Source organism: Ruditapes philippinarum, unplaced genomic scaffold (assembly GCF_026571515.1).
Source record: "Ruditapes philippinarum isolate M1 unplaced genomic scaffold, ASM2657151v2 ctg647_1_1_1_1, whole genome shotgun sequence".
Taxonomy (NCBI): Eukaryota; Metazoa; Mollusca; class Bivalvia; order Venerida; family Veneridae; genus Ruditapes; species Ruditapes philippinarum.
Window position 1 is genome coordinate 544,844 of NW_026860743.1, and position 22,789 is coordinate 567,632.

At 32.1% G+C, this 22,789-nt stretch overlaps 1 long non-coding RNA gene across 2 annotated transcripts; it reads left to right on the forward strand.

Annotated features, from left to right (window-relative positions):
* Nucleotides 1-13,236: 13,236 nt before the first annotated feature.
* LOC132713245 (uncharacterized) lies at nucleotides 13,237-21,077 on the forward strand. 2 transcript variants are annotated; one of them, XR_009623421.1, is made up of 5 exons: nucleotides 13,237-14,204; nucleotides 14,469-14,583; nucleotides 16,984-17,076; nucleotides 19,646-19,713; nucleotides 20,010-21,077. It is a non-coding gene; the product is annotated as an uncharacterized LOC132713245 (long non-coding RNA). The 2 variants fall into 2 exon arrangements; XR_009623420.1 differs by lacking the exons at nucleotides 16,984-17,076; nucleotides 19,646-19,713; nucleotides 20,010-21,077 and having other exon boundaries at nucleotides 14,469-14,893.
* Nucleotides 21,078-22,789: the final 1,712 nt, after the last annotated feature.

A 22,789-nucleotide genomic window follows, 5' to 3' on the forward strand; every position in this document is an offset into this window, starting at 1 on the left:
ATTCCCCCTTTTTCCCCCACTCTTTTTTAACCTGTTGTTTGATTATAAGCCACCTTTTAATGCTATGTTTTAGTTTAGAAGGTCTTGTACATATTATGAAACTGATCATGTTTGCTTGTTTTAATAACCAATATTTGCTACTTGTAGATCTACAGTATTTGGAAGTTGCCAGGGTTCTTCTAATTGGCAAAAATTTATAATTATATATTCCCTTTGAATAGAAGAGGCCTTTGGAGGGTCCTGCGTCCTTTACATTGAAAATGGTTATAGTGGATTACACGAGGATATGGGATGGTTGTGCAAGATCTTGCCAAAGTGTGTGTTGGGAATGAGCAGGTACGTCTTATGTTAATATACATTACCTGGAATTTGAGAAATGATGGAGCAATTGGGTATTTTACTAAACATTACTTTATTTTATAGTAACATTTTTTTTTAAAACATTAATTTTTTGTAATTTGTGTTGGGGTAAATTGTTTTAACCCAAATTTTGGGTTTTTATTGAGTAAATTTTTCTATATTTTATTGTTTAAATGGATTTTTCAAATTTAAAAAAAAACTTTAGTTAAAAAAAATTATTTTATTTTAGTTGAGAAATTCAGTTGATTGTCTAGCTAGTTAGGCTGGAAGGGGCAGTGGTTTTATTTTATAAGTCAGTTTCCCACTTTTTTGCACTTAATTGGGATATTTCATCTGGCACATAACTTTTAAAAACCCTTAAATAGCAAAGTGTTGTCTGTTTAGTTGGAAAGTAAATTTTTAATTTAAAATGTAGAGTTAAAAATTTTGAGATTAGAATGTTTTTTTTGTTACCCCTGTGACCCTTTTAGACCATTGGGGGTTTCACCAAAAGTGAGATGGGTTGATCTTTTTAAAACCAAAGGGGGTTGCATCCCAAAAGTTATGATGGATGTGAATCGTTCAGACCATGGAGTTGCCCACCAAATATGATGATGATGTGATCTTTCAGACCATGGAGTTTCACCAAAGTTTGATTGATGGGATTGAATCGTTCAGATCATGGAGTCTGGCACCAATTATGATGCATGGATGTGATCTTTTCAGGACCATGGAGTTGCGCACCAAATGTGATGATGGATGTGATCGTTTTCAGACCATGGAGTTGTACCAGATGTTGATGATGGATTGTTGCTCTTTCAGACCATTGGGTGCACCAGGATGTGATGATGGGATGTGCTCTTGCAGACCATGGAGTTGCATCAAATGTTAATGATTTGGATGTGATCGTTTCAGATCATGGAGCTTGCACCAAATATGCATGTTTACGTGCCACCTACGTTATTAGGGTTGTTGGAAAAGCAGATGACAAACGATATTTTAGTAGTCGCTGACCGTATTTCGTAAAGTTTTTTTAGTAAAAGCATGCATAAATTGTTTTTTTCGAGGGAAAAAAAAACGTAATTTTTTAGTCATTAATTGTTTTCTGATTTTACTTTTGGGGCAATTTTTAAAATTTTTTTAAAAGATTGTTTTTTATTTTTTGCCCCTTGGGATTTAGGGGTAATTTTTTTGCCTTTTGGCCGGATTTCTATTACCCCACCCATTTTCTTTTGCATTACGGAAAAAAGTTTTAAGGGATCTTGAAAAGGTTTTTTTTTGTGTAAATTTTTGTTTATTTTTCGATATTTTAGTTGTTTGGCTTTTTTTATGAGTTTTTAAATTTAAATTTTTTTTTTGCGTCTTTGATACATCATGTAAATAAATTCCATTTTAGATTTTTTCCAAGGCAAGCAAATTTTTACAAATTTTTAGAATATGCTTTAACAGAGTTATCTTTCTTGGGGCCAAAAAGTACCCTCACGTAAATTAAAGTTTGGTTTTTATGACATTAAAAAATTTTGTTTTTTTCTTTGCTTTATTTTCAAAAATTTTTGTTTCAAGATGTTATTTCAAGGGAAAATTGTTAGGGGGAAAGCAACAAACCAAAAAAAAAAACTGTTTAAAATACAAAAGATTTTGGGGGGGTTTGAATGAAAGTTTTCAGACCTTTTTAAAAGGAGTTTTGGCCCAAATGGTTTTTAAATTTATGAAATGTCTCTTGCCCGGGCCATTTGGGGTTGCATCAAATGTGATTTAAAGGATGTGACTTTTAGGGTCATGGAGTTTCACCAAATATTTATAATTTATGTTTATCTTTCAGACCAAGGGGGTTGCCCCCAAAATATATAGACGTTATGTGTTGGAATGAGGCAAAAAGAGGGAATTTGGGTTTTTTCAAAAAAACTTTTTTTAAAGGGTTTTTTTATAGTAACATTTTTTTTAAAATTTTTTAAATTTTTTTGAAAAACAAATTTTTAGGGTTTAAAGGGGTATTTTTTCTATATTTTACTTGAAATTTTAAATTTTGGGGTTTTTAAGAAAAGAAAATGGTTTTAAAAAAATTTTTTTTATTTAGTTTAGAATTCCCCGTTGATTGTCTTTCAGCAGAGGGAAAGGGCAGTGGGTTTTAATAATGTCAGTTTGCTACCCTTGCCCCTTTTAAAGGTATATTTTCATTTTTTCACATAAAAAACCCCTTAAAAGCAAGAAATTTTTCTGTTTTTTGGGTAGATTTGTAAAAATATTGTAGATGTAAAAATTTTGGGGAAATTTAAAAAGGTTTTTTACCCCCCGTAACTTTTAGGGCCATGGATTGCACCCCAAAAAAAGATTTAAAGGATTTTTATCTTTTTAAAAACCAAAAGGATTGCCCCCAAATAGGGTGATGGATTTGAGGGAGAAAGTGGACTGTGGCAAGGAAGTAAAAAGAAAAACTTGACAATTTTCAAAAAGGGAAAAGGCTGTTCGATTACTAAACAATTTTTCGGGGGAGGGGGTTTTAAAAAAGGAAACTTTAATTTTTAAAAAAAATCCCAAGAAGGAGGGGATGGGAAAAGGAAAAAGCCCTTTTTACCACTTTTCTGGGCTGGCCAAAATTTTTAAGTTTTGGGAAAGGGTTGGGGTTTCATTTGGAAAAAAAGATGAAACAACCCAAAAATTTATGGTCAGGTTAAAATTTTTTCTTTTGAAAAAAATTTAAAAGTTTTTTAAATTCCTTGGAATTTAAAAGGGATTTCCATTTTTTTAGTTTTTAACTTACTATGTATTGGGAAAATTGGGTGGTTTTTTTACTCTTAAAAAGGTGTCTGTTTTTTGTTCCCCCGTAAAAATTTAATAAAGGGCCCTTTTTTCCATTTCTTGTTTTTTAACTAAGAGCTATTATTGGAAAGTTGGTTGTTACGTGACTCTATAACAAGCATGTCTGTCTTTTGTACCCAAGTAAGTTCTCAAAATAAAAGCCAATTTCCATTTCTTGATTTCTAAATATTATGTATTGGAAAGTTTGGTTGGTTCTTACTCTTAAAAGGTGTCTGTCTTTTGTCCGAAACAATGTTCATTAAAGCACATTTTCCTCTACCTTTAAAGATTGACAGTCACCAAAAGAACGTTAGAATTGTATCTGTTTAATAGAAAAATTGCTTAGGTTACATTGTTACTTTTAGATTGCAATTTGTTCTGTAACCCAGTGACATTTCAGTGAACCCTTGCCAAACATGTTTGGCTGGATTTATGTCGGGAACGTGGATGGTGTTGTGACATGGTAAAGTGATTTTTAGTATGGACATTGGGTGAAGTGTTGATTGTTGCTGGAAAGTGACATGATTGAGCATTTGGTATAATTACTATTTTTGAATATGTGTGTAAGTCACAGGACAGCTGGAGTTGCAACCATGTATAGCTCAATTTTCGATAGTCGACTTTTAGTAATAAATCAGTTTACACATTTCAGTAGATTTTGAATTCTTTTAGGATAGATTTTTCAAAGTGCATTCATAACATTGATATACGACTGGAATATGGTTTGTATTTAATCTGTTTCGGTACCAGCCATTGCCTGAAAACAATGGAGAATTGCGGGGCATTTTCCTACCAATAAAGGAGGCCGGCCAGGTCGCCATGATGACTTTGACTAACCAACTGAAACAATTGTTTCTTTAGTTTAGGCTAAGGGTTTGTTTTAAGATCATGGTCAATGTTAACATTTTGAGATTGGAATGTGTTTTGTTAACCAAGTGTACTTTTCATAAACCTTATTAGACCATGGATCGAAATGGCTTTAAGTGGCAAAAAATGTTTATAGGGGGGAAAATGGAAAAGGTTAAAAACACCCCCTTGACAGAGTTAAAGAAGGGAACCCTTTACATTTTCATGGGGGAATTTGATCGGGGACTATAAATTTTTCGAAGGTTTTCCCGCGGACTTTTTTACTCCAAGAAGGAAAAATTTGGATGGAATAAGGGTTTCTACACCTTTTTGGGGTGGCAGATTTTTTAAGATTTGGGAAATTGTTTTAGTGTTGGAAAAAAGATGAAAAACTTTTTTTTTGGGCAAAGGGGAAAAATTTGCTTTTGAAGTCACAAGTTTTGTCTTTAAAAAAGGGCCTTTTCCATTTCTTGTTTTTTCCAACTTGCTATGTTTAAATTTGGAAAAAAGGGTTTTTTGGGCCGGTTTTAAAAATTTCCCTTTTTTGTTTTTAAATTTAGATTAAAGTTCTTTGGTTTTCCCCTTTAAAAATTTCTTTTTCCAAATAAGTTTTCAATAAAAACCATTTCCTTTCTTATTTCAACTAGCCCATGTATTTTGGGAAAGTTTGGGTGGGGTTCCTTTTCTCTTAAAAGGGGGGGGTCTTTTCTTTGTCCCCCCAAAAGTTCAATTAAAAAGGGCCCTTTTTCCCCTTTTTCCCTTTTAAAATTTCTCACCAAAAAAAAAGAATTTTTTGTTTTTTGGAAAAGTGGCAAAGTTACCGAGTTTTTCTTTAACCCTTTTCTTTTAACCCCAAACGGTTTTGTCGGAACCCCTTTTTTTGGGGAAAATGTTTTCAGGTTGGGGGTTTAAGCTGTCCCTTCTTTTTTTTTGGGAAGTTGAACAACCGGCCTGGGGCCTTTATTGGGGTAATTTTAAAGAAAAAAAAATCTTCCCCCCAAATTTAATTTTCTTTTTAGAAAATCTTCTTTTTATCAAAGGTTCAAAGGGCCGCCCCAAAAATAGAAGGTTTTTACCTTCCGGATCCCAAAGCTTAAAAAATAAAAATTTTTTTTTATGGTTTTTTTAAAAGGCAAGTTAAAATTTTAAATTTAATTTTTTTTCCTCAAGGGGCTTTTTAAAATGGGCCTTGGGGTTTTTAATGTTAAATTTATTTAAAAAATTAAAATTAAAAACCCCTTCAGGTAAGAATTCTTACTCCAAGTAAAAAAAACCTTTCAAAAGGTTCCCCGGTTTATTGAAGGGGTTTGGTTATTTATTTTCCCCTTTGGGGTTTTTAAATTGGGGGTTTATTTTGGGGATGAAATTTTTTTGCGGAAATTTTTTTGGGTACCAATGTTTAAAAAGGATTTAATTTTTAATATGCATTTAAAGGGGGGTTTCATCAGCTAGTCCGCTGTGGATTTGAATGCTGTGGTAACCTAACATGATGGAGCCAAAATTTGGTTCCATAATAACATAGATTTATTGAATTTGTTTTACCTCAGTAATGCTCCGTCAATTATGCATGTCACTTGCATCAGCCTGAGCCACCCAGTGATGCCTTCAAACCCAATGTGATAATAAAAGTAATTGCGTGCAACCCAGAGTGTCACACCAGCCACATTCTCACCCAGATTTTCAATAGCGCATCTATAGGATAAATCAGTTACACATTCAAGTTAGATTTGAAAATTGTGCTTTTGTAGATTTTAAAGTCTATAACGTATTGTAGACTGGAATATTTGGTTTTGCTATAATCGTTTGGTACCAGCCTCTTTGGCCTGAAACAATGAGATTTGGGGCACTTTTTCCTACCAATAAAGGATGGCCGGGCCAGTCGCCATTATGACTGACAACCAACTAACAATTGTTTCTAGTTTAGCTAAGCGGTTTGTTTAGATATGGGTCAATGTTAACATTTTGAGATTGGATGTGTGTTTGTTAACCCCCAGTGACTTTTCAGTTAAACCTATTAGACCATGAGTCTGAATGGCTTAAGTTGGAATTAAATTGTGATGATGGAAAAAATGTTCCATATGGATGGTAAAAGCACACCTGTGACAGGGCGGTAATGAAGCTACTTGACATGCATAGTGGAAAGTGTCGAGACTATCAATTCTTCGAGAGGTCCAGCGACTTTATACTCGCAAGAAGGATATGGTATGGATAGCTTTTACACTCGTTGGGCTTGGCAGATTTGTAAGATTGGAAGTTTTTCAAGTGTGGAGAAGATGAACACTTGTTTGGTCAGGTAAAATTTGCTTTTGAAGTCACAAGTAAGTTCTCAATAAAGGCATTCCATTCTAGGTTTTCTAACTAGCTATGTATTTGGAAAGTTTGCGTGGTTCTACTCTTAAAAGGTGTCTGTCTTTGTCACCAAGTAAAGTCTCAATTAAAAGCATCCATTTTCTTGTTTGTCTAACTAGCTATGTATTTTTGGGAAAGTTGGTGGTTCTACTCTTAAAAGGTGTCTGTCTTTGTCCCAAAGTAAAGTCTTCAATTAAAGCCATTTCCATTTCTTGATTTCTTAACTTGCTATGTATTGGAAAGTTGGTGGTTCTTACTCTTAAAAGATGTCTTGTCTTTGTCCCAAGTTTAAGTCTCCCAATAAAGCCATTTCCATTTCTTTGATTTTTCAACTAGGGCTATGTATTTTGGGAAAGGGTTGGTGGTTCTACCCTTAAAAGTGTCTGTCTTTTTTTTTCCCAAAACCCAAAAAGGGCAATTTTAAAGGAAAATTTTTCCCCACCTTTTTTTAAAATTTACAGTCACCAAAATAGAATTAAGGGAAATTTTATCTGTTTAATGAAAAATTGGGTTAAATTTTCATTGTTAAATTTTTTTAATTTTCAATGTTGTTTGTTTAAACCCCCGTGAAAATTTTTAGTGAACCCCTTTCAACATGTTGGCTGGATTTATGTCGGGGAATTTTGGATTTTGGGGGTGTGACATTTTTGAAAATGATTTTTATGGCCCTTGGGGAAATGTGATTTTGGGTGGAAAGTGGGCTTTATTGGGGCAAATTTGGGAAATTATCTTTTTTTGAATTTTTGTAAGCACAGGGGCAGCTGGAGTGGGAACATGATGGGGGCTCCCAAATTTTTTAATACTTTTTGTAATAAATCAGTTTCACATTTTAGGGAGATTTGAATTTTTCTTTTGGGAGATTTTAAAATCTATAACTATGTAGACTGGAAAATTTTGGTTTTCTATTTAAACTGTTTGGAAAACCAAACCCTTGGGCCCGAAACAATGAGAATTTGGGGCATTTTTTTCCCACCAATAAAGGAGGCCGGCCAGTCGCCATATGGGCTTACAACCAACCCAAACAATTTTTCTAGTTTTAAAACTAAAAATTTTTTTAAGATATGGCAATGTTTTAAAATTTTTAGATTGGAATGGTTTTTTGTTAACCCAAATGGGCTTTTCAGTAAACCTATAGCCATGGAGTCTGAATGGGTTAAGTGGCCCTTAAAAGTGATGATGGATAGAATTTTCAGGGAAATGGATGGTAAAAACACAACCCCGTGAAAGTAAAAAGACTTGACATTTCATAGTGGAAAATTGATCGAAGGGCTATCAATTTTTTTCGAGAGGGCCCCGCGACTTTTTTACTCGCCCAAAAAAGGATTTTTGGTAGGAATAGCTTTCTACACCTCTGGGCTTTGGGAGATTTGTAAGATTGGAAGTTGTTTCAGTGTGGAGAAGATGAAACCCCTTTGTATTGGGCAGGTAAAATTTTCTTTTTTAAGTCACAAAATAAGTCTCAATAAAGGCCCTTTCCATTTTTTTTAGTTTTCTAACTAGCTTTATGGAAATTTGGGAAAAAGGGGTTTTTTGGGGGTTTGCCTTTACCCCTTAAAAGGGTGGTTTTTTCTTTTTTTGTCCAAGTAAGTCTCAATAAAAACCATTTCCATTCTTGATTTTCTAACTAGTTTAAATTTTTTTTATTTTGGAAAAGTTTTGTTTTTTTTTTCAACTCTTTTTTTAAAAGGGGGGTTTTTTTGTTTTTTTTGGGCCGAAACAATTCATTTAAGGGACATTTTTCCCCTACCTTTAAAAAATTGACAGTCACCAAAATAAACGAAAAATTTTATCTGTTTTAATTTGAAAATTGCCTTTTGGTTACATTGTTACTTTTTAATTGCAAAAGTTGTTCTGTTTAAACCCCCGTGGGCATTTTAGGGGGAAACCCCCGCCAAAAAGTTGGCTGGATTTATTTCGGAATGTGGATTTGGGTTTGTTTGACATTGGTGAAGTGATTTTTTTTGACATTGGTGAAGTGTTTTATTGTGCTGGAAAATTTACATGAGAGCATTGGTTAAAAATTTTTATTTTTTAATTTTTTAAAATTTACAGGACAGCTGGGGTGCAACATGTTGGAGGCTCAATTTTTTTAATAGCTTTTGTTTAAAAATCAGTTACCCCATTCAGTAGATTTTTTAATTGTCTTTTTTTAGATTTTTAAAGGGCTTTTAAAACTATGTAGGGCGGGGGAAAATTTTGGTTTCTATAATCTGTTTGGAACCCAAACCCTTGCCTGAAACAAAAGAAATTTTGGGGGATTTTTCCTACCAATAAAGGAGGCCCCGGCCCGTCGCCATATGATTGACAACCAACTTAAACAATTGTTTCCCAGTTTAGCTTAAAAGGGTTTTTTTAAAATATGGGCAATGTTAACATTTTGAGATTGGGAAAGTTTTTTTGTTAACCCAGTGAAATTTTCAGTAAAAACCCATAGCCATTTGGGGTCTGGAAAAGGCTTTAAAATGGCATTTTAAAAGTGAAAGATTTGGGAAATGTCCGGAAATTTGGTGGGGAAAAAACCACCCTTGGGCCCGGGGAATGAATTACTTTGACATGCATAGTGAAGTTTATCAAAGGGCTATTTAATTTTTTCAAGAGGGGCCAGCGACTTTATTTTTCGCCCAAAAAGGATTTTGGTATGGGAAAAGCTTTTTTACACCTCTGGGGGTGGCAATTTTAAAAATTGGGAAATTGTTTCAGGGGTGGAAGAGATGAACACTTTGTATGGTCAGGTAAAATTTTCTTTTTAAGGTACAAAAAAGTCTCCCCAAAAAAGGCATTTTTCCCTTTTCTTTGTTTTTTTTAAATAGCTTTTGTATTTTGGGAAAATTTTGGTTTTTGGTTTTCCCTTAACCTCCTTTTTTCCCCCTTTTTAAAAGGGGGGTTTTTTTGGTCTTTTTGGGCCCAAGTTTAAATCTCAATAAAAGCCATTTTCCCTTTTTTTGGGTTTCTAACTAGCTATGTATTGGAAAATTGGGGGGTTTTTACTTTTAAAAGGTGGTCTGTCTTGGGCCGAAACCCAAAGTCTTAAGGCCCCATTTTTCCCCTTTCCTTTAAACTTTACCCTCACCCCAAAAAAGAATTTTAGAATTTTTATTTTTTTTAATTAAAAAAATTTTTAAAGGGTTTCATTTTTTTACTTTTTGAGATTGCAATTGTTGTTCTGTTAACCCCATGACATTTCAAATGAAAAACCCCCCCAACATGTTGGCCGGATTTATTTGTCGGGTGTGGGGTGGTTTTTGACATTTTTGGGGAAGTTTATTTTTATTTACATTGGTGAAGTGTTTTATTGTTTCTTTGGAAAAAGGGAAAGATGGAGCATTGGTAAATTATCTATTTTTGAATTTTTGTAAGTCACCGGAAAGCTGGAGTTTTCAAAAATGTATGGAGGGTCCCAAATTTTTTTAAATAGCCCTTTGTAAAAATCAGTTACCATTCAGTAGATTTTTAATTGTCTTTTTTAGATTTTAAAGTCTTATAAAATTAAATTTGACTGGAAAAAATTTTGGGTTTCCCATAATCTTTTGGAAAACCCGCCCTTTGCCTGGGAAAAAATGAGAATTTGGGGGCATTTTTTTTCCCACCAATAAAGGAGGGGCCCGGCCCGTCGCCAAAAAGACTTGGGCAACCAAAATAAACAATTTTTCTAGTTTTTGCTAAGGGTTTTTTTAAAATATGGTCAATTTTTAACATTTTTAGATTGGGGGAAAGTTTTTTTGTTAACCCCGGGCTTTTCAGTAAACCTATAGGGGGATTTGGGGTCTGGGAAAGGCTTTAAATGGCATTAAATGTTTATGATGGGTTAAAAATTTTTTTCCCCGGGAAAAGGGTGTAAAAAACCACCTTTTGGGCAGAGTAAAAGAAGTTTCTTTTACATGCATAAATGGAAGGTTTTTATCCCAGACTATCAATTTTTCGAAAAGGTCCAGGGGACTTTTTTACTCGCAAAAAAGGGTATGGTTTTGGGAAAAGTTTCTTTTCACCCCGGGCTGGGGAAATTTGTAAGATTGGAAATTTTTTTTCAGTGTGGAGAGAGATTTAAAACTTTTGGGATGGGCAGGTAAAAATTTTCTTTTTAAGTCACAAAATAAGTTTAAAAAAGGGGATTTCCATTTCTAGGGTTTTTAACAGCTATTTCTTTGGAAAGTTGGTGGTTTTTACTCTTTTTTAAAAAGGTTTCCCGTTTTTTGTCCGAAACAATGCCTTTTTAAAGGGAAAATTTTTTCCCCTACCTTTAAATTTTTTAAAGGGCCCCCAAAAAAAAAAACAAAAATTGTATCTGTTTAATGGGAAAAAATTGGTTAGGTTTACATTTTTTTACTTTTTTTTAGATTTCAAAAGGTTTTTCTGGGTTAAAACCCCCGGGAATTTTAGGAAAAATTTGCAACATGTTGGGTGGGTTTTTAGCAAATTTGGGGTGCTGGAATTGGTTTAATGGGTTTTTTTGGGAATTGGGGGAAGGTTTTGTGCTTGGGTGAAGATTTTTAGATTTTTCGGAAAAAATTTTAGTTTTGGGGAAAAGGAATGGAACAACTTTTCTCAATTTTTCAATAGTTAAATGAAAAAGTAACCCCAGTGTTTTTTTTAAAATTTTAAAATCCATCCTTTGATAAAATTTTTTTTGCCTTTTTTGGAATTTTGAAAATTTCATTTTTTAAAAAAAGGGGGGGTTTTTGAAAAACAAAAACAAATTGTTTCTTGGAGCAAATTTTAAAAAAAAATTTTTGTTAAATTTGAATTTGGAAAAAATTGTTTTTAACCCATATTTTCCCTTTATCCAAATCGGGAAAAAAAGAAAAAAAAGGGTGGGGTTAAAAAAACCCTTAAAAATTTTATTGGACATGAAAAAGGGGAATTATTTTTAATTTTAAATTTTTCCAAGTAAAGAAATAAAAAAAAAAAACTTTTTTTAAAAATTTAGTAAAAAAATTAAAAAAAAAACAAGAATAATTATCACCATTGTCTAAATACACACACGCGGTTATTAGAAATTTTTTCACAAGTTGAGCCGGTTGACGTTTATATACACGGCTGCTGTCAATTGATAAAGAAATCTCACTTTTTTCTCTAAAAAAGAAGTTTGCAGTATTATAAATTCCTTATAAATATTCCTGACAGGTTATATGGCCAAATATAAATGGTTGTTTGCAATATAACCCTCGCCTAGCGGCTCGGCGTTGTATTTCCAAACAACCATTTATATAGGCCCATATAACCTGTCAACATTCTTTATAACTAATAATATAGAGATAAAAACAGTACTGCCGATCTACTTTGGATAATATTGGGTATTGAATAAAGGGTTGTCGAATAACTTTGGTTGGACTGTAAAAGAAATCCTTGTGCAAAGCCAGATATTTCTTTACTTCATTTATTTATAACTTGGATGAAGAGAAATTTCTGTATAGGTTCCAAAAGATTTAAATATCAAGCTATTAATCCATGTATACATCAGCAAGCCTTAAAATTATCTTTGTATCCCCTCTGCGACCCATACCTGAGTTTTGGTAAGGTTGGCCGATAACATTTTTTTTATCCAAAATATTTTTTCCTTTCAAAGTTATATTGAGTTTAAAAGAAATTGTGAATGTTAAGCATTTGTTAAAAGGTTAGAACCATATTTTATTCAACATATCTATCCAAATTTTATCTCTACAATTAAAAACATGGGACTAATATAAAGATATGACAGACTTGTTGGCACCCTCTGCTTCTTAGAGTTTTGAAGCATAGGAATTGACCACAAAGGCTGTAGGCCTGAGTGGTAAATTTTCTCTCATAATGACGAATGCTATTTTACCTAGTAGACATTACTATGCTGCCAATTTTTGTAAAACATTGTTCTATTTCACACCCTACTAACGCTAAGGTTTAAAAGTTATGAAACAAAATAAAAATGATTAGAAAACAATGTTTCACCTTATTATTCAAATGATTTTATCAACTTTTCAACAATTTAAATTTAAGTGTCAGACTGTATTGTTTTGAATTTACATCAGTGCTTGATAAGTCATTCTTTAAACCCCACAAATGTCAGTTTAAAATGATGTCATTCGAGCACCTTTATGAATGAGTTGTGTACTTAGGATGATGTCATTATGCTGTTTACAAAATTAATTGACGCTGACGAGTCTTATATAAATTTTATCACTTGATATAGATGGAACCGGCGGCGTTAGTGTTTGCGCTATGTTATTTTAGCATCATATAAGTAAAAAAATAATTAAGAAAAATATTAGTAAAATGCGATACTTTACAAAGCTTTTTTAGGGCAACAATATCTTTTAAATCGAGGGAGAAAAAATGACAGCCGCATAAACATGTAGTCCCTATCCCTTTTATCGGCAGTTTTACACCGGTTCTTTTTGTGTATGAGAGAATGGTCTTAAAGTTTGAACACAAGTTATTGGTCTAGACCTACATGAAATGACACACAGAAATAATTATATCCAGTCCTGTTATGTCAAAAAACTTTAGTAGAGTCCCTTTAAGGATCAAGAACTCACCTCAGAGCCTCGTGCTCAGCTTTTCTCAGTACTTGATAGTAATGAGAATGAGGCACAATTCTGATAAACATTTTGGCAGAAGTTTAGCCTTGTTATTCAACAAATATTTCTAGTTTGAAGTGAATATGTATGATGTATTCTGAGAAAATTATGAAAATATAAAACAAAAAGGTAAAGTTATCTGACCATTAGAAATGTTTCCATTATACAAGAACGGCTTAGTGTCGGAATTATGGCCTCTTCCTTTTGTATATGTTTTGGGTGAATTTTCATAATTTGTGGACAATTGATTCTCCTCTAGTTATTTCCATTTCCTTTCCAATTAATCAAAATTATTTATTTTTTCAAATGTATTGATTAATGATCTACAAAAATATCAACAATACTTTCATATTGTCTCTATCGATGACAGCTTCTATTTGTCACAGTTACACATATGGCAAATTAGAATGCATATGATTTTCATGTTGTAATTATAGAGAATTACATGCTACTGCCTTTTGCTATCAATTTTTGGCTCATTTTGATAAAAAAATTTCGGTCAGCTTTTTTGTAAAGATTCATATCCAATAAGCTATCATATAATTGTAAGTATCCACTTAAAAAATGCTGTATTAAATTGGTATGATTTTTTAATTGACAGATAACTCTGACTAGTTGTGCTTAATTGTCTCCCTTTAAATTTAAAATAGTTTCTTTATATTTAAAAACAAAAAGCAATACACATTTGCTATAAACTTGAAATCCTTGGCTGCTATCAAGGACAAGTAACTCTGCCAGGCACTTTTTCTGAATTATGCCCCCCTTTCTACTTTCTTTTTAAATAGGAGCATGCTTCTGTGGACAGGTCTTGACAGGTCTTATTATTTTGATAATTTGGTGGCTGGTAGTTTTCACTCCAGATCACGGCAATAAGCCACATTGAATTTACCAGAGTTCAATTTGGCCACTACATTGTTCCTGGACAGGCTGTCATGCATGTTTACCAGTACTGATTGCCTTCACTTACACAAGGAACTGATAACTTCTGAACATGCCAGAGCAGAAGTACAGTGTGAATGACCATAGAAAGGATTTCATCATCAATCACAAAGAAAGTGACCTGCACTGTCGGAATCAAAATTGGGTCGCCCGATTCATAGTCCAACTATTGAGTCCACCATAGCCTATTGAGCTAACGGACGTCTTTTTTGATAATTTGTCAAATTAATGCCATTTGTACTCTTTGTTGATTCACTAATTGGTCATCATTCATGTTAACCAATTCTTCTGTATTTTTCTTATAGGAGATCTGATGGTTCATCGGAAAATGGTGTAGTGTGTGTGTATGTTAATCTGACGGGATAATGATTACATTATATAGTAAGAAAGTTTAAATGATTTACAAAATGTATTAACATTTATTCCGTGTAGAAGTTGTAACTAAATTATACTTTTTTCTATTTCCTTGTCGACCGAGAAGAACCACTGACCTTTCATAGATATATCTTTAAACTTTAATAAGTATAGAATTTTGCAAAATATCTAATAGTAAATTATTTATCAGTTAAAATAATTTATTTGGATATATTAGTTGTAAAGAATGTATAATGTACAATAACTAGTATTTCTCTTTTTAAAATATAGTTGTTAAATGGTGAGTACTAGATGATATTTTCCATCAAGTTATCAAGACGGTAAGAATTGCAGTGGTTTTAGTCACTCAGCAGTGTGAAAGACAAGGCAAGTACAGAACAGAGAGGTAAAATATTGAAAAGGTGTAATATTGTATTTATTGTGGTGGGAGGGACATAAATAAATGCCATTATGAATTATATGTTTCGGTTAGTGTTAAATTGTGAAATGAATAGAACAGGGTATAGTGAATTGCCTGGAAAGAAATGAGAATGAAAACATTGTGAAGTTTTGAGAATGGAAAAAGGGCATGAAAAGTCAGTGCAGTGAAAAAAGGAAAGTGTTGGTTGAAATATGAAAGAAATGAAGTAACTACAAGAGGTCAGCAATAGACATTTTTGAAAAATGGAGATGTGAAAGTGAAAAATGAATGAAAATAAATGGAAAGGGAGAGAATACATGGAGATTGGAATGGAAAATGAATGAAAATAAATGGAAAGGGAGAGAATACATGGAGATTGGAATGGAAACAATTGAATAATAGTCAAGGAAATGGAATGAACTAGAGGAGAGTTGAATGAAATGAAATTTGACAGTGAAAACAGTTCATCATGTATGGAAAGCGAATGAATAAAAAAGAAGATAATTCGGTTGAGAAAATGTAGATGAAAAAGATATAAAAACATTTGGCTTTCTAGACAGATCAACTTTCTGTAGTTAATTTCAGGTCTCCTGGCATCCATGATTGTTGATTGTTTGCACGTCCCAATCATAGTTCTGCCTTGAAGGGGAAGTGCAGATATGACAGATTTTCTACTTTATTCTTATCTAACTTTATCTCCATCTTTACAAAACTCTTTTCTGTACAAAGTTTCCTCCAGACAAGATTATGTAGGTACGGACCATTCAACATTGACATATACCAGTTGTGACAAACCTCTCCATCAAAACATTTGATCTTACTAGCTTTTGTAATGACATTGATCATGACATTGACCAATTTACAAGACTTTACGAACCAGTCATGGCTTTCCCAATAGTTATTAATTGGGGAAGCTTTTTGACTAATTTACTTTAACTACCAGTACTAGGCCTATGCAACCTTAGACCAAAACTTTTTCCGGTTATTGGTCAGACAGAGACATTTGGCATTTATTGAAGCTCTTTGGCGGCTGTTGAATGGTGGGAGATGTGTACTTGTGACTTAAACCTCAGTGTCTATTCTAGGACTTGTTAATGCGGGATTCACACTATTTTTTCAAAGATTGCGCACATTTTGGAAACGCGTGTGTGAAATCCTGCATCTGAATTCATCAGTTTTCTCAAAAAGCATAAAGGTCTAGACAACTTATTTTGTTTACATGAACACGGGGAAGTCAAAGGGAGGTAATTGTGTACTAAATAAACAATCTCCTACACAGTGATCTCCCCTTGTTAGTATAGTGATTACAATCTGCCAAGGGAGGTAATCACTGTGAGGAGTTTGCTAAATAAAATCAATATTTTTCGTTGACAACTCCTTTTTCTATAAAGTTTGTAACGGCACTTTTAGAATCTGTTTGCAGCAAAATTCATGTTCAATAATCCTAACTCTAACCCTAACACATAACACTAACCCTTACTCATAACTCGATATTAATAATAATGTGTAATATGATAAAAATAGCTGCAGACATATTCTAGTTGAGTCGTCCCTGATTTGTTTCTATGAATAAAAACCCAATCTAGCTGCCTTTTTATTTTTTAAGAAAATAAAAAGATTAGCTCTGGCTTGATATAAACAACATTGAATTTTTTTACACAATTACTCTTTTACTGGCACCCCTTGTTTTGCAAACCTATTTTTTAATTTTGGGGGGTGGTGGGAATTCACCCGTACTTTTAAATTTCTAGAATAGATACTGAATCCTACGACTAACTGTGACCAACCCTACAACGTACAGTGACTGACTTAAATCCATTCAACATTTCAGAGCTTCAAGGTTTTGACAATCTCAACACTTCTCCCAATGCTGCCTAGTTTTAAAACAGCACACTCCCAGATTCATATTGTTTCAACCTGTAATATTTTATTATATGTCTAAATGATTTAGTATAATATTTAGATTTAATATTCTTTAGAAAACTTAAAAAGTCAGAATTAAGACAATGTTTCCATTTATGTAAGCAACAGTGTGTAATATTTAATTAATATTAGAGTAAAATATGTACATCAATACTATTTATTTGCCATAAAAAAAGCAGATTTTGACTCGAATTGAAAAAAGTATAATTAAAAAAAATAATCCTGAATTCAAAAATTAAAACATACACGGATGTGTGCAGTTTTAACTACTAGCATGTCCCAAGCCATGGTAAAAGCAGAGGGGGGAGAAAATAGTCTTGTATTTGAATTGTTTTATTACATTTTAAACACTATACATTTTGCCCATCGTATTCATTATGTGTAGAGTGATTTAGGTTTTTGAGCCTCGGATAAAATATTAACAACCAAGTTGTGATAATTATGTTCTTTTTACATTTGTAGATCTGACCACGGTTATTGAAGTGAATGTAATATGTCAGCAAGGAAAAGCTGTGTGAATTTATTTGATTCTCTTAAGAAAGACAAGTTTATTATGTAAGCAATATTAAAAAAAAATCATTTTGCCCAACAATATTGAACATGTTTTTTTTATAACAAATTTTGTTGTGTATCAACATACACACCAAAATCATTTCATTTGAAATTGCATATAAATAAATTTGACCCACAAATGTTCATGACCATGTTTATTCTGTTGACACCAAGTCCGTCTGCTTGTCTAGCTCATTAGGGAGAGCATCATTTTCGTAATCCTCACTAGGAGCCGCTGGTTCCATCCTATGGCATGGCATAATTTCACCATGGCAATAGATGTTATCCGGAACTCGGCAAATGTGAGTTTTTCTAAGCTTAAATCTACCGGTACAAACTATTAAGGTTATTTCTTTACGGTGCACTACTGGTCACGATTGTCAACCTATTGCACCTATTTTCAAAGTTGTAACTGTAAAAGTTTGTTTAAGCTGGGAAAAAACAAAAATATTCTTTTATTCCGTAGTAAGTCTGTTGATCTCAGATATTGTGTCGATTGGTCATTTAATTGTCTCTCACTGTTGATTCTGAAATCATTTTTGAGATTAGTAGTCGGTTCACTTGTTGAGAAACTGGTTAGTTATCCAGGAATACCCATTATGGTGTTCAACCTCCAAGATGTGGCCATAAACATGTTTTGGTAGTCTTAACTTAATGCTTTGCCGCCAAAACAATTCTAACATTGGCCAATATGGTAGCAAATCGGTTATTTACCCAACTATTTTCTCAGAATCTTTAGCAATAGATTATAAACAATCAATCATCCTTTATCACTATGTACTAAATTCTGGTTATTAATGGTTGAACATTGTTGGATACCAAAAAATTTGAAAAATAACGTTCCTGAAATGACTGATTTATTACGATATTGGCTGATGTTAAAACAATTTTTGGCAGGAAAGCATTGCAGTAAGACTACTTAAAGTCAGAGTTAAATCCAGAAAGATAATAAAAAAATTTACACCCAGTAAGTACTGGTAAGTTCCAGGAATTTTACTTTAAATGGTTCAAATAAGCAATATACTTTGTTCACTATCAACCATATATAAATGATGATTAACCTTAAAGGCACTCCACTGAGGTCCAATAGCCTTAAATAATAAATTTGAAATTCTTTCTTACATCAACTGGTACACTTAAATTTGAAACCAAACAATAGATGATAAATAAATACACACAGTATTAAATTGATAATTGATTTTTTATGCCATTTTTGGCCGATTTGAGTGAAAAGCGTTGCAACAGTTTTCATTTTTTGGACCAATTTGCACAATAAAATTGATTGTTTCTTGAAAACAGAGTAACACATCTAGTTATACAAAAATCTTGAAAAAAGTATTTTCGGCCCCTTCACGTCGGAGTCCCTTTAATTACAAATGAAAATGTTACCAGTAAAGATGGATCTAGATTCATTTCAAGGACAGCTAGATTATCTTTGTCAATTTTGCCGTCATATTTAAACCATCATTTCTGTGAGTGAATTTAATATCAAGGCTAAAATTTGTAGTGTAAAATAATCTTTGTGTACATGTAATCTTTTTCATGAACATCTTGGAATCAGAATCAATTATGAAAAATGATATTCTTATAAATGATATTGAAAATAATATATATCAGCATTTTCCTTACTCTAAATTGATATTTAAAGCTACCTGCCTCCAAATGAGTCAATATTTTTCATTAAAATCAAGCTTTCAGTACAATTTTTAGAAAAGTAAAAGCATCACGATTCAAGTAATAATTTACATGTGTGCAATTACGGACTGATTTCCTTGTAATTATCACCATATTTCTTTTGTGTTGCTTACAATTTGCAGCATTCAGAGCTATTTTTGCATATTTTGTCCTTATTTTGGTAATTTACATGAATTGTAAGTGTCTGCACTCTTTGTCCACTTAATACTGTTTTACTTTGAAATACATTTTCATGGAAATTGGCATAAATCTGGAGGCAAGCTGCTTTAAGGATAGAAATTCCTTCCTTTAAGAGCAGAAATTCTCAGTATTTTACAGGGGTTTAGGTTTGCAAAAAACATTTTTAAAGATATAAGTAAAATATTAAGCAGGTGTCTGTTTTAGAGCCTAAAAGTAAAATATTTATATTAATTATTTCTTTTTCATGTATATTCTATTATAAGGAACTCGGGGAATGGGACCGCAAATTGCGGTTTATTTTCCTATCCTGCAACAGCTTTTAAAAATGCTTCTCACAATTATCTTAATATCATTTCATATTATCCGAGTGTATGACCTCTAAGAATATAATATCATTTAACATTTAGACTTGCTACTTAAAAAAGTGGCCAAATTTTATGGTTCCTTTTTCTATTATGGCTCTTGATTTCACCTATTTTTTTTAAACTAGCAGATTATAAATTTGAGATTACTTACTTTCAAGACAATTTCAATTGGATTGATATGAAAATATATTTCAAATTCAGACAAACAAAAAAGTTAAAGCCTGGTAAAAGTTAGAAAGTATGCACCGCAGTATGCTGTCCTATTCCCGAGTTCCTATAGTATTTTGAAATTCTAAAAACTAACAATAAATCTGTATCTTGTTGATTACTAGGCCACAAAGAAACAGTTGTTGCCTTACTATAGAAGTTCCTCCCATACATTATCCAAGATCAAACCTTGGTAAGTTCTTAAGACAATTACTCAAGAAAATTGTTGATCACTTTAAATAGGAGGAAGAGGGCTTTGGTGGCCAAGTGAAAAAAACAAAACATTTTCCCCTCAACACTGTTTTTGAATTCTGCAAAGGACATCAGATTTTTTCCATATGATATGTGAATATTTGTATAATGCTTTGAGTAGCAAAATAACTTAAGTAACCAAGACTCAAATTCTACTATACATATGTAAGTAGTTAAAATTGTTTCTCCCAAAGACAGTTTTCATTATGAATTATAAATAAAATATTTTATTTACAGAACTGATGCTTGCTGGACAAGTTGTTTAACATTTGATAGAGGATCTACATGTGAATTGATAATGTGACATTAAACATTTTATATCTATGGCAACTGATTAATACAGAGTGGTGTGCTTGGCAGTGCCGTGAGGGGGACGGATAGATTTAGCATGTTGATTGATGTGTTGCATGCAAAACAAAGATATAATAGAACCAATTAAGACATTGTTTATGACTCAGGTAAAGACCATCAACTTGAGCAGTTTTGATAAAAAATTTATTAAACATTCATTATTATATTAGCTTGTTGAAATTAGATCACCCTCTTTGCCAAATTAATTGTTTTACCACAAGGCAGCTGAGAAACATAAGGAAAATGGGGCCAATACAAAAATAAAACATTTTGATTGGTATAGAAAATGGGGCGAGTGTAAGAAGTTTGAAATGTTAGATGTTTTTAACACATTTTTATATGAAACATTAATATTGTTTTTAGTCCCTTATCAGTTTAACTAGATGTGACCAGGTTTACCCTCTGTCCTTCTGTATGTCCATCCGTCCACGAAACCTTATCCCGTGGTGATGCAAAAAGTACTGAATACTTTAATGAAGCTTGAAATATAGTTAAATAGCAGTCTGGAAATTATGAACATCTTCTTTTCTTCTTATGTTGAAAAATTTGGTTGCTATGGCCACAAAAAGACTTAAAATATGGAAAATATAACAATATTTGTGATTACTCAAAAGTACAGAAAACATTTTTATGAAACTTAAAATATAAAAAAAGATGGCATCATGACCGTATGGAAATTATGCATGTCAAGCTTCACAACTCTAGCACCAAATTTATTAGATTTACCCCCCTTGAACTTGCAATTTTCTTAAAAAAATGTTGTTGCTTTTTTTTTTATACAACTTCTTTATTTCTTAACATACCTACTTCAAACATTGAATATATGTTTCTTATCACACCCACTTCATATGTGGCATTAGGTCCATTATTCTAGCACCTTTATAATAATCAGAATTATCATCCTTAAATTTTCATTTTTAACTTGGAATTGATTTGAAAATTGTTAGATTTTTTTTTAATTTTCTTCTTTGTTACTATTAATGGTATATTGTATTTTCCATTGCAATGTCATGTTGTATTTTGGGCCGGAGTACTATGTTACAGAAATAAACTTTACTTTTATTTATTTGAAAATTGTTAGATTTTTCACTTTTCATCTTAAATTCTATAAATGGTATCTACTTGAGATTTAAGATTTGTTGTATAAACATAATTTCCTCATAAATCATGCACACATTACTATGATACAGATAAACAAAGAACTCCAAAGATTGAAGTTGATTCATGTCTTCCACAACGGCTAAATTGAAAATGTTGCTTGGGTTCTTACCAGTAGGGGACTTTTATATTACTTGCAATACTTTGATAATTGCTTGTTATTTTTGATATTTATTTCTGTTTCCAAGAAATATTTCATCAGAACAATAACAAAATTGAATGGGCATGTAATCAGATTTATAATATCAGTCTAAAACAGAAAAATGAAACATTTTTTTTATATTTATCATTTAAAATCAAGTTAAACTGCACAGAAACACAACACATATTTCCTTTAGTTAATTATGTGTATTATATATGTTCTTGTTTTAAATATTTTCAAATGAAGTACTGCTGCAGATTTTTTTTTTTATATATAGATGAATATGACATTATGATTAAGTATATATTAATTGTTAGTAATTTACAACCTCTGTATAGCAACCACCCTTATGGGAGACAAAAATTTTGGTTGCAGGCAAGAGATATTGTCAGAGGTTACATTTATTGTAAAGTTTTGTTTTGGGAAAGAAATGATAATAAAATGTTCTTGCAGGGGTTACATTTAATTTATAGTCTTACTTTGGGAAAGTAATGAAAATTTTGTTGTAGAGAGGTGATTGCTCTACAGTGGTTTATTGTAAAGTCTTACTTTAGGACAAAAATGATAATGTTGTTGTAGAGGTGTTTGTTCTGCAGAGGTAACTTTAAAATCTTTCTTTGGGAAAGAAATGATGTTGTTGTAGAGAGGTGATTGCTCTGCAGAGGTTACATTTATTGTATAGACATACTTTAGGAAAGAATGTTATAAAGAGGTAAAAGTTCTACAGAGGCTGCTGTAATTCCTGTCATCATTACATTAATTAATCAACTACAAAACAAGGAGATTAACTTTGGAAATATATACACAGTGTTGTAAATTAATTAAATTGACATAACATGAGTGATATTTTATATTGACTCATTATTTGTCCTCAGACATTTGTATTGATGCTTGTCTTATGGCTAATATAAATATCTTTACCTTGTAAAAGGGTATCAACTGTGTTTTTTTTTACATAATGGGACTGAATATAATTTTTTTGAGATTATTACTCAATTTCATGAAAAGGATCAATATGAAGCTGTAAACAACATTAAAGTTTTGGTTCAAATTTACTTCATACTTCAGCCTTCTTATCATGGATAACATTCAAGTTTGGCAATATTAAAAAAAAAAAACAAGAACAAAAAACTATTATTTTGAAATGAGATTGTTGTATGATGTAAGGGAGAGAACTCTTGCACAACTGTACAAGTTTTATTTTTCAAGGGGAAACAACTCTTCTGATATTTTCCAAAAAAGAGATTACTCTCCCTTTTTACACATAAAATAATTGTAGAATTGTTACACTACAGATTTATTGCTCTCATGAATTTGAAAATCAACTATTTCTGATACAAGAATGTTTCATTTGAAGATTGTTGAT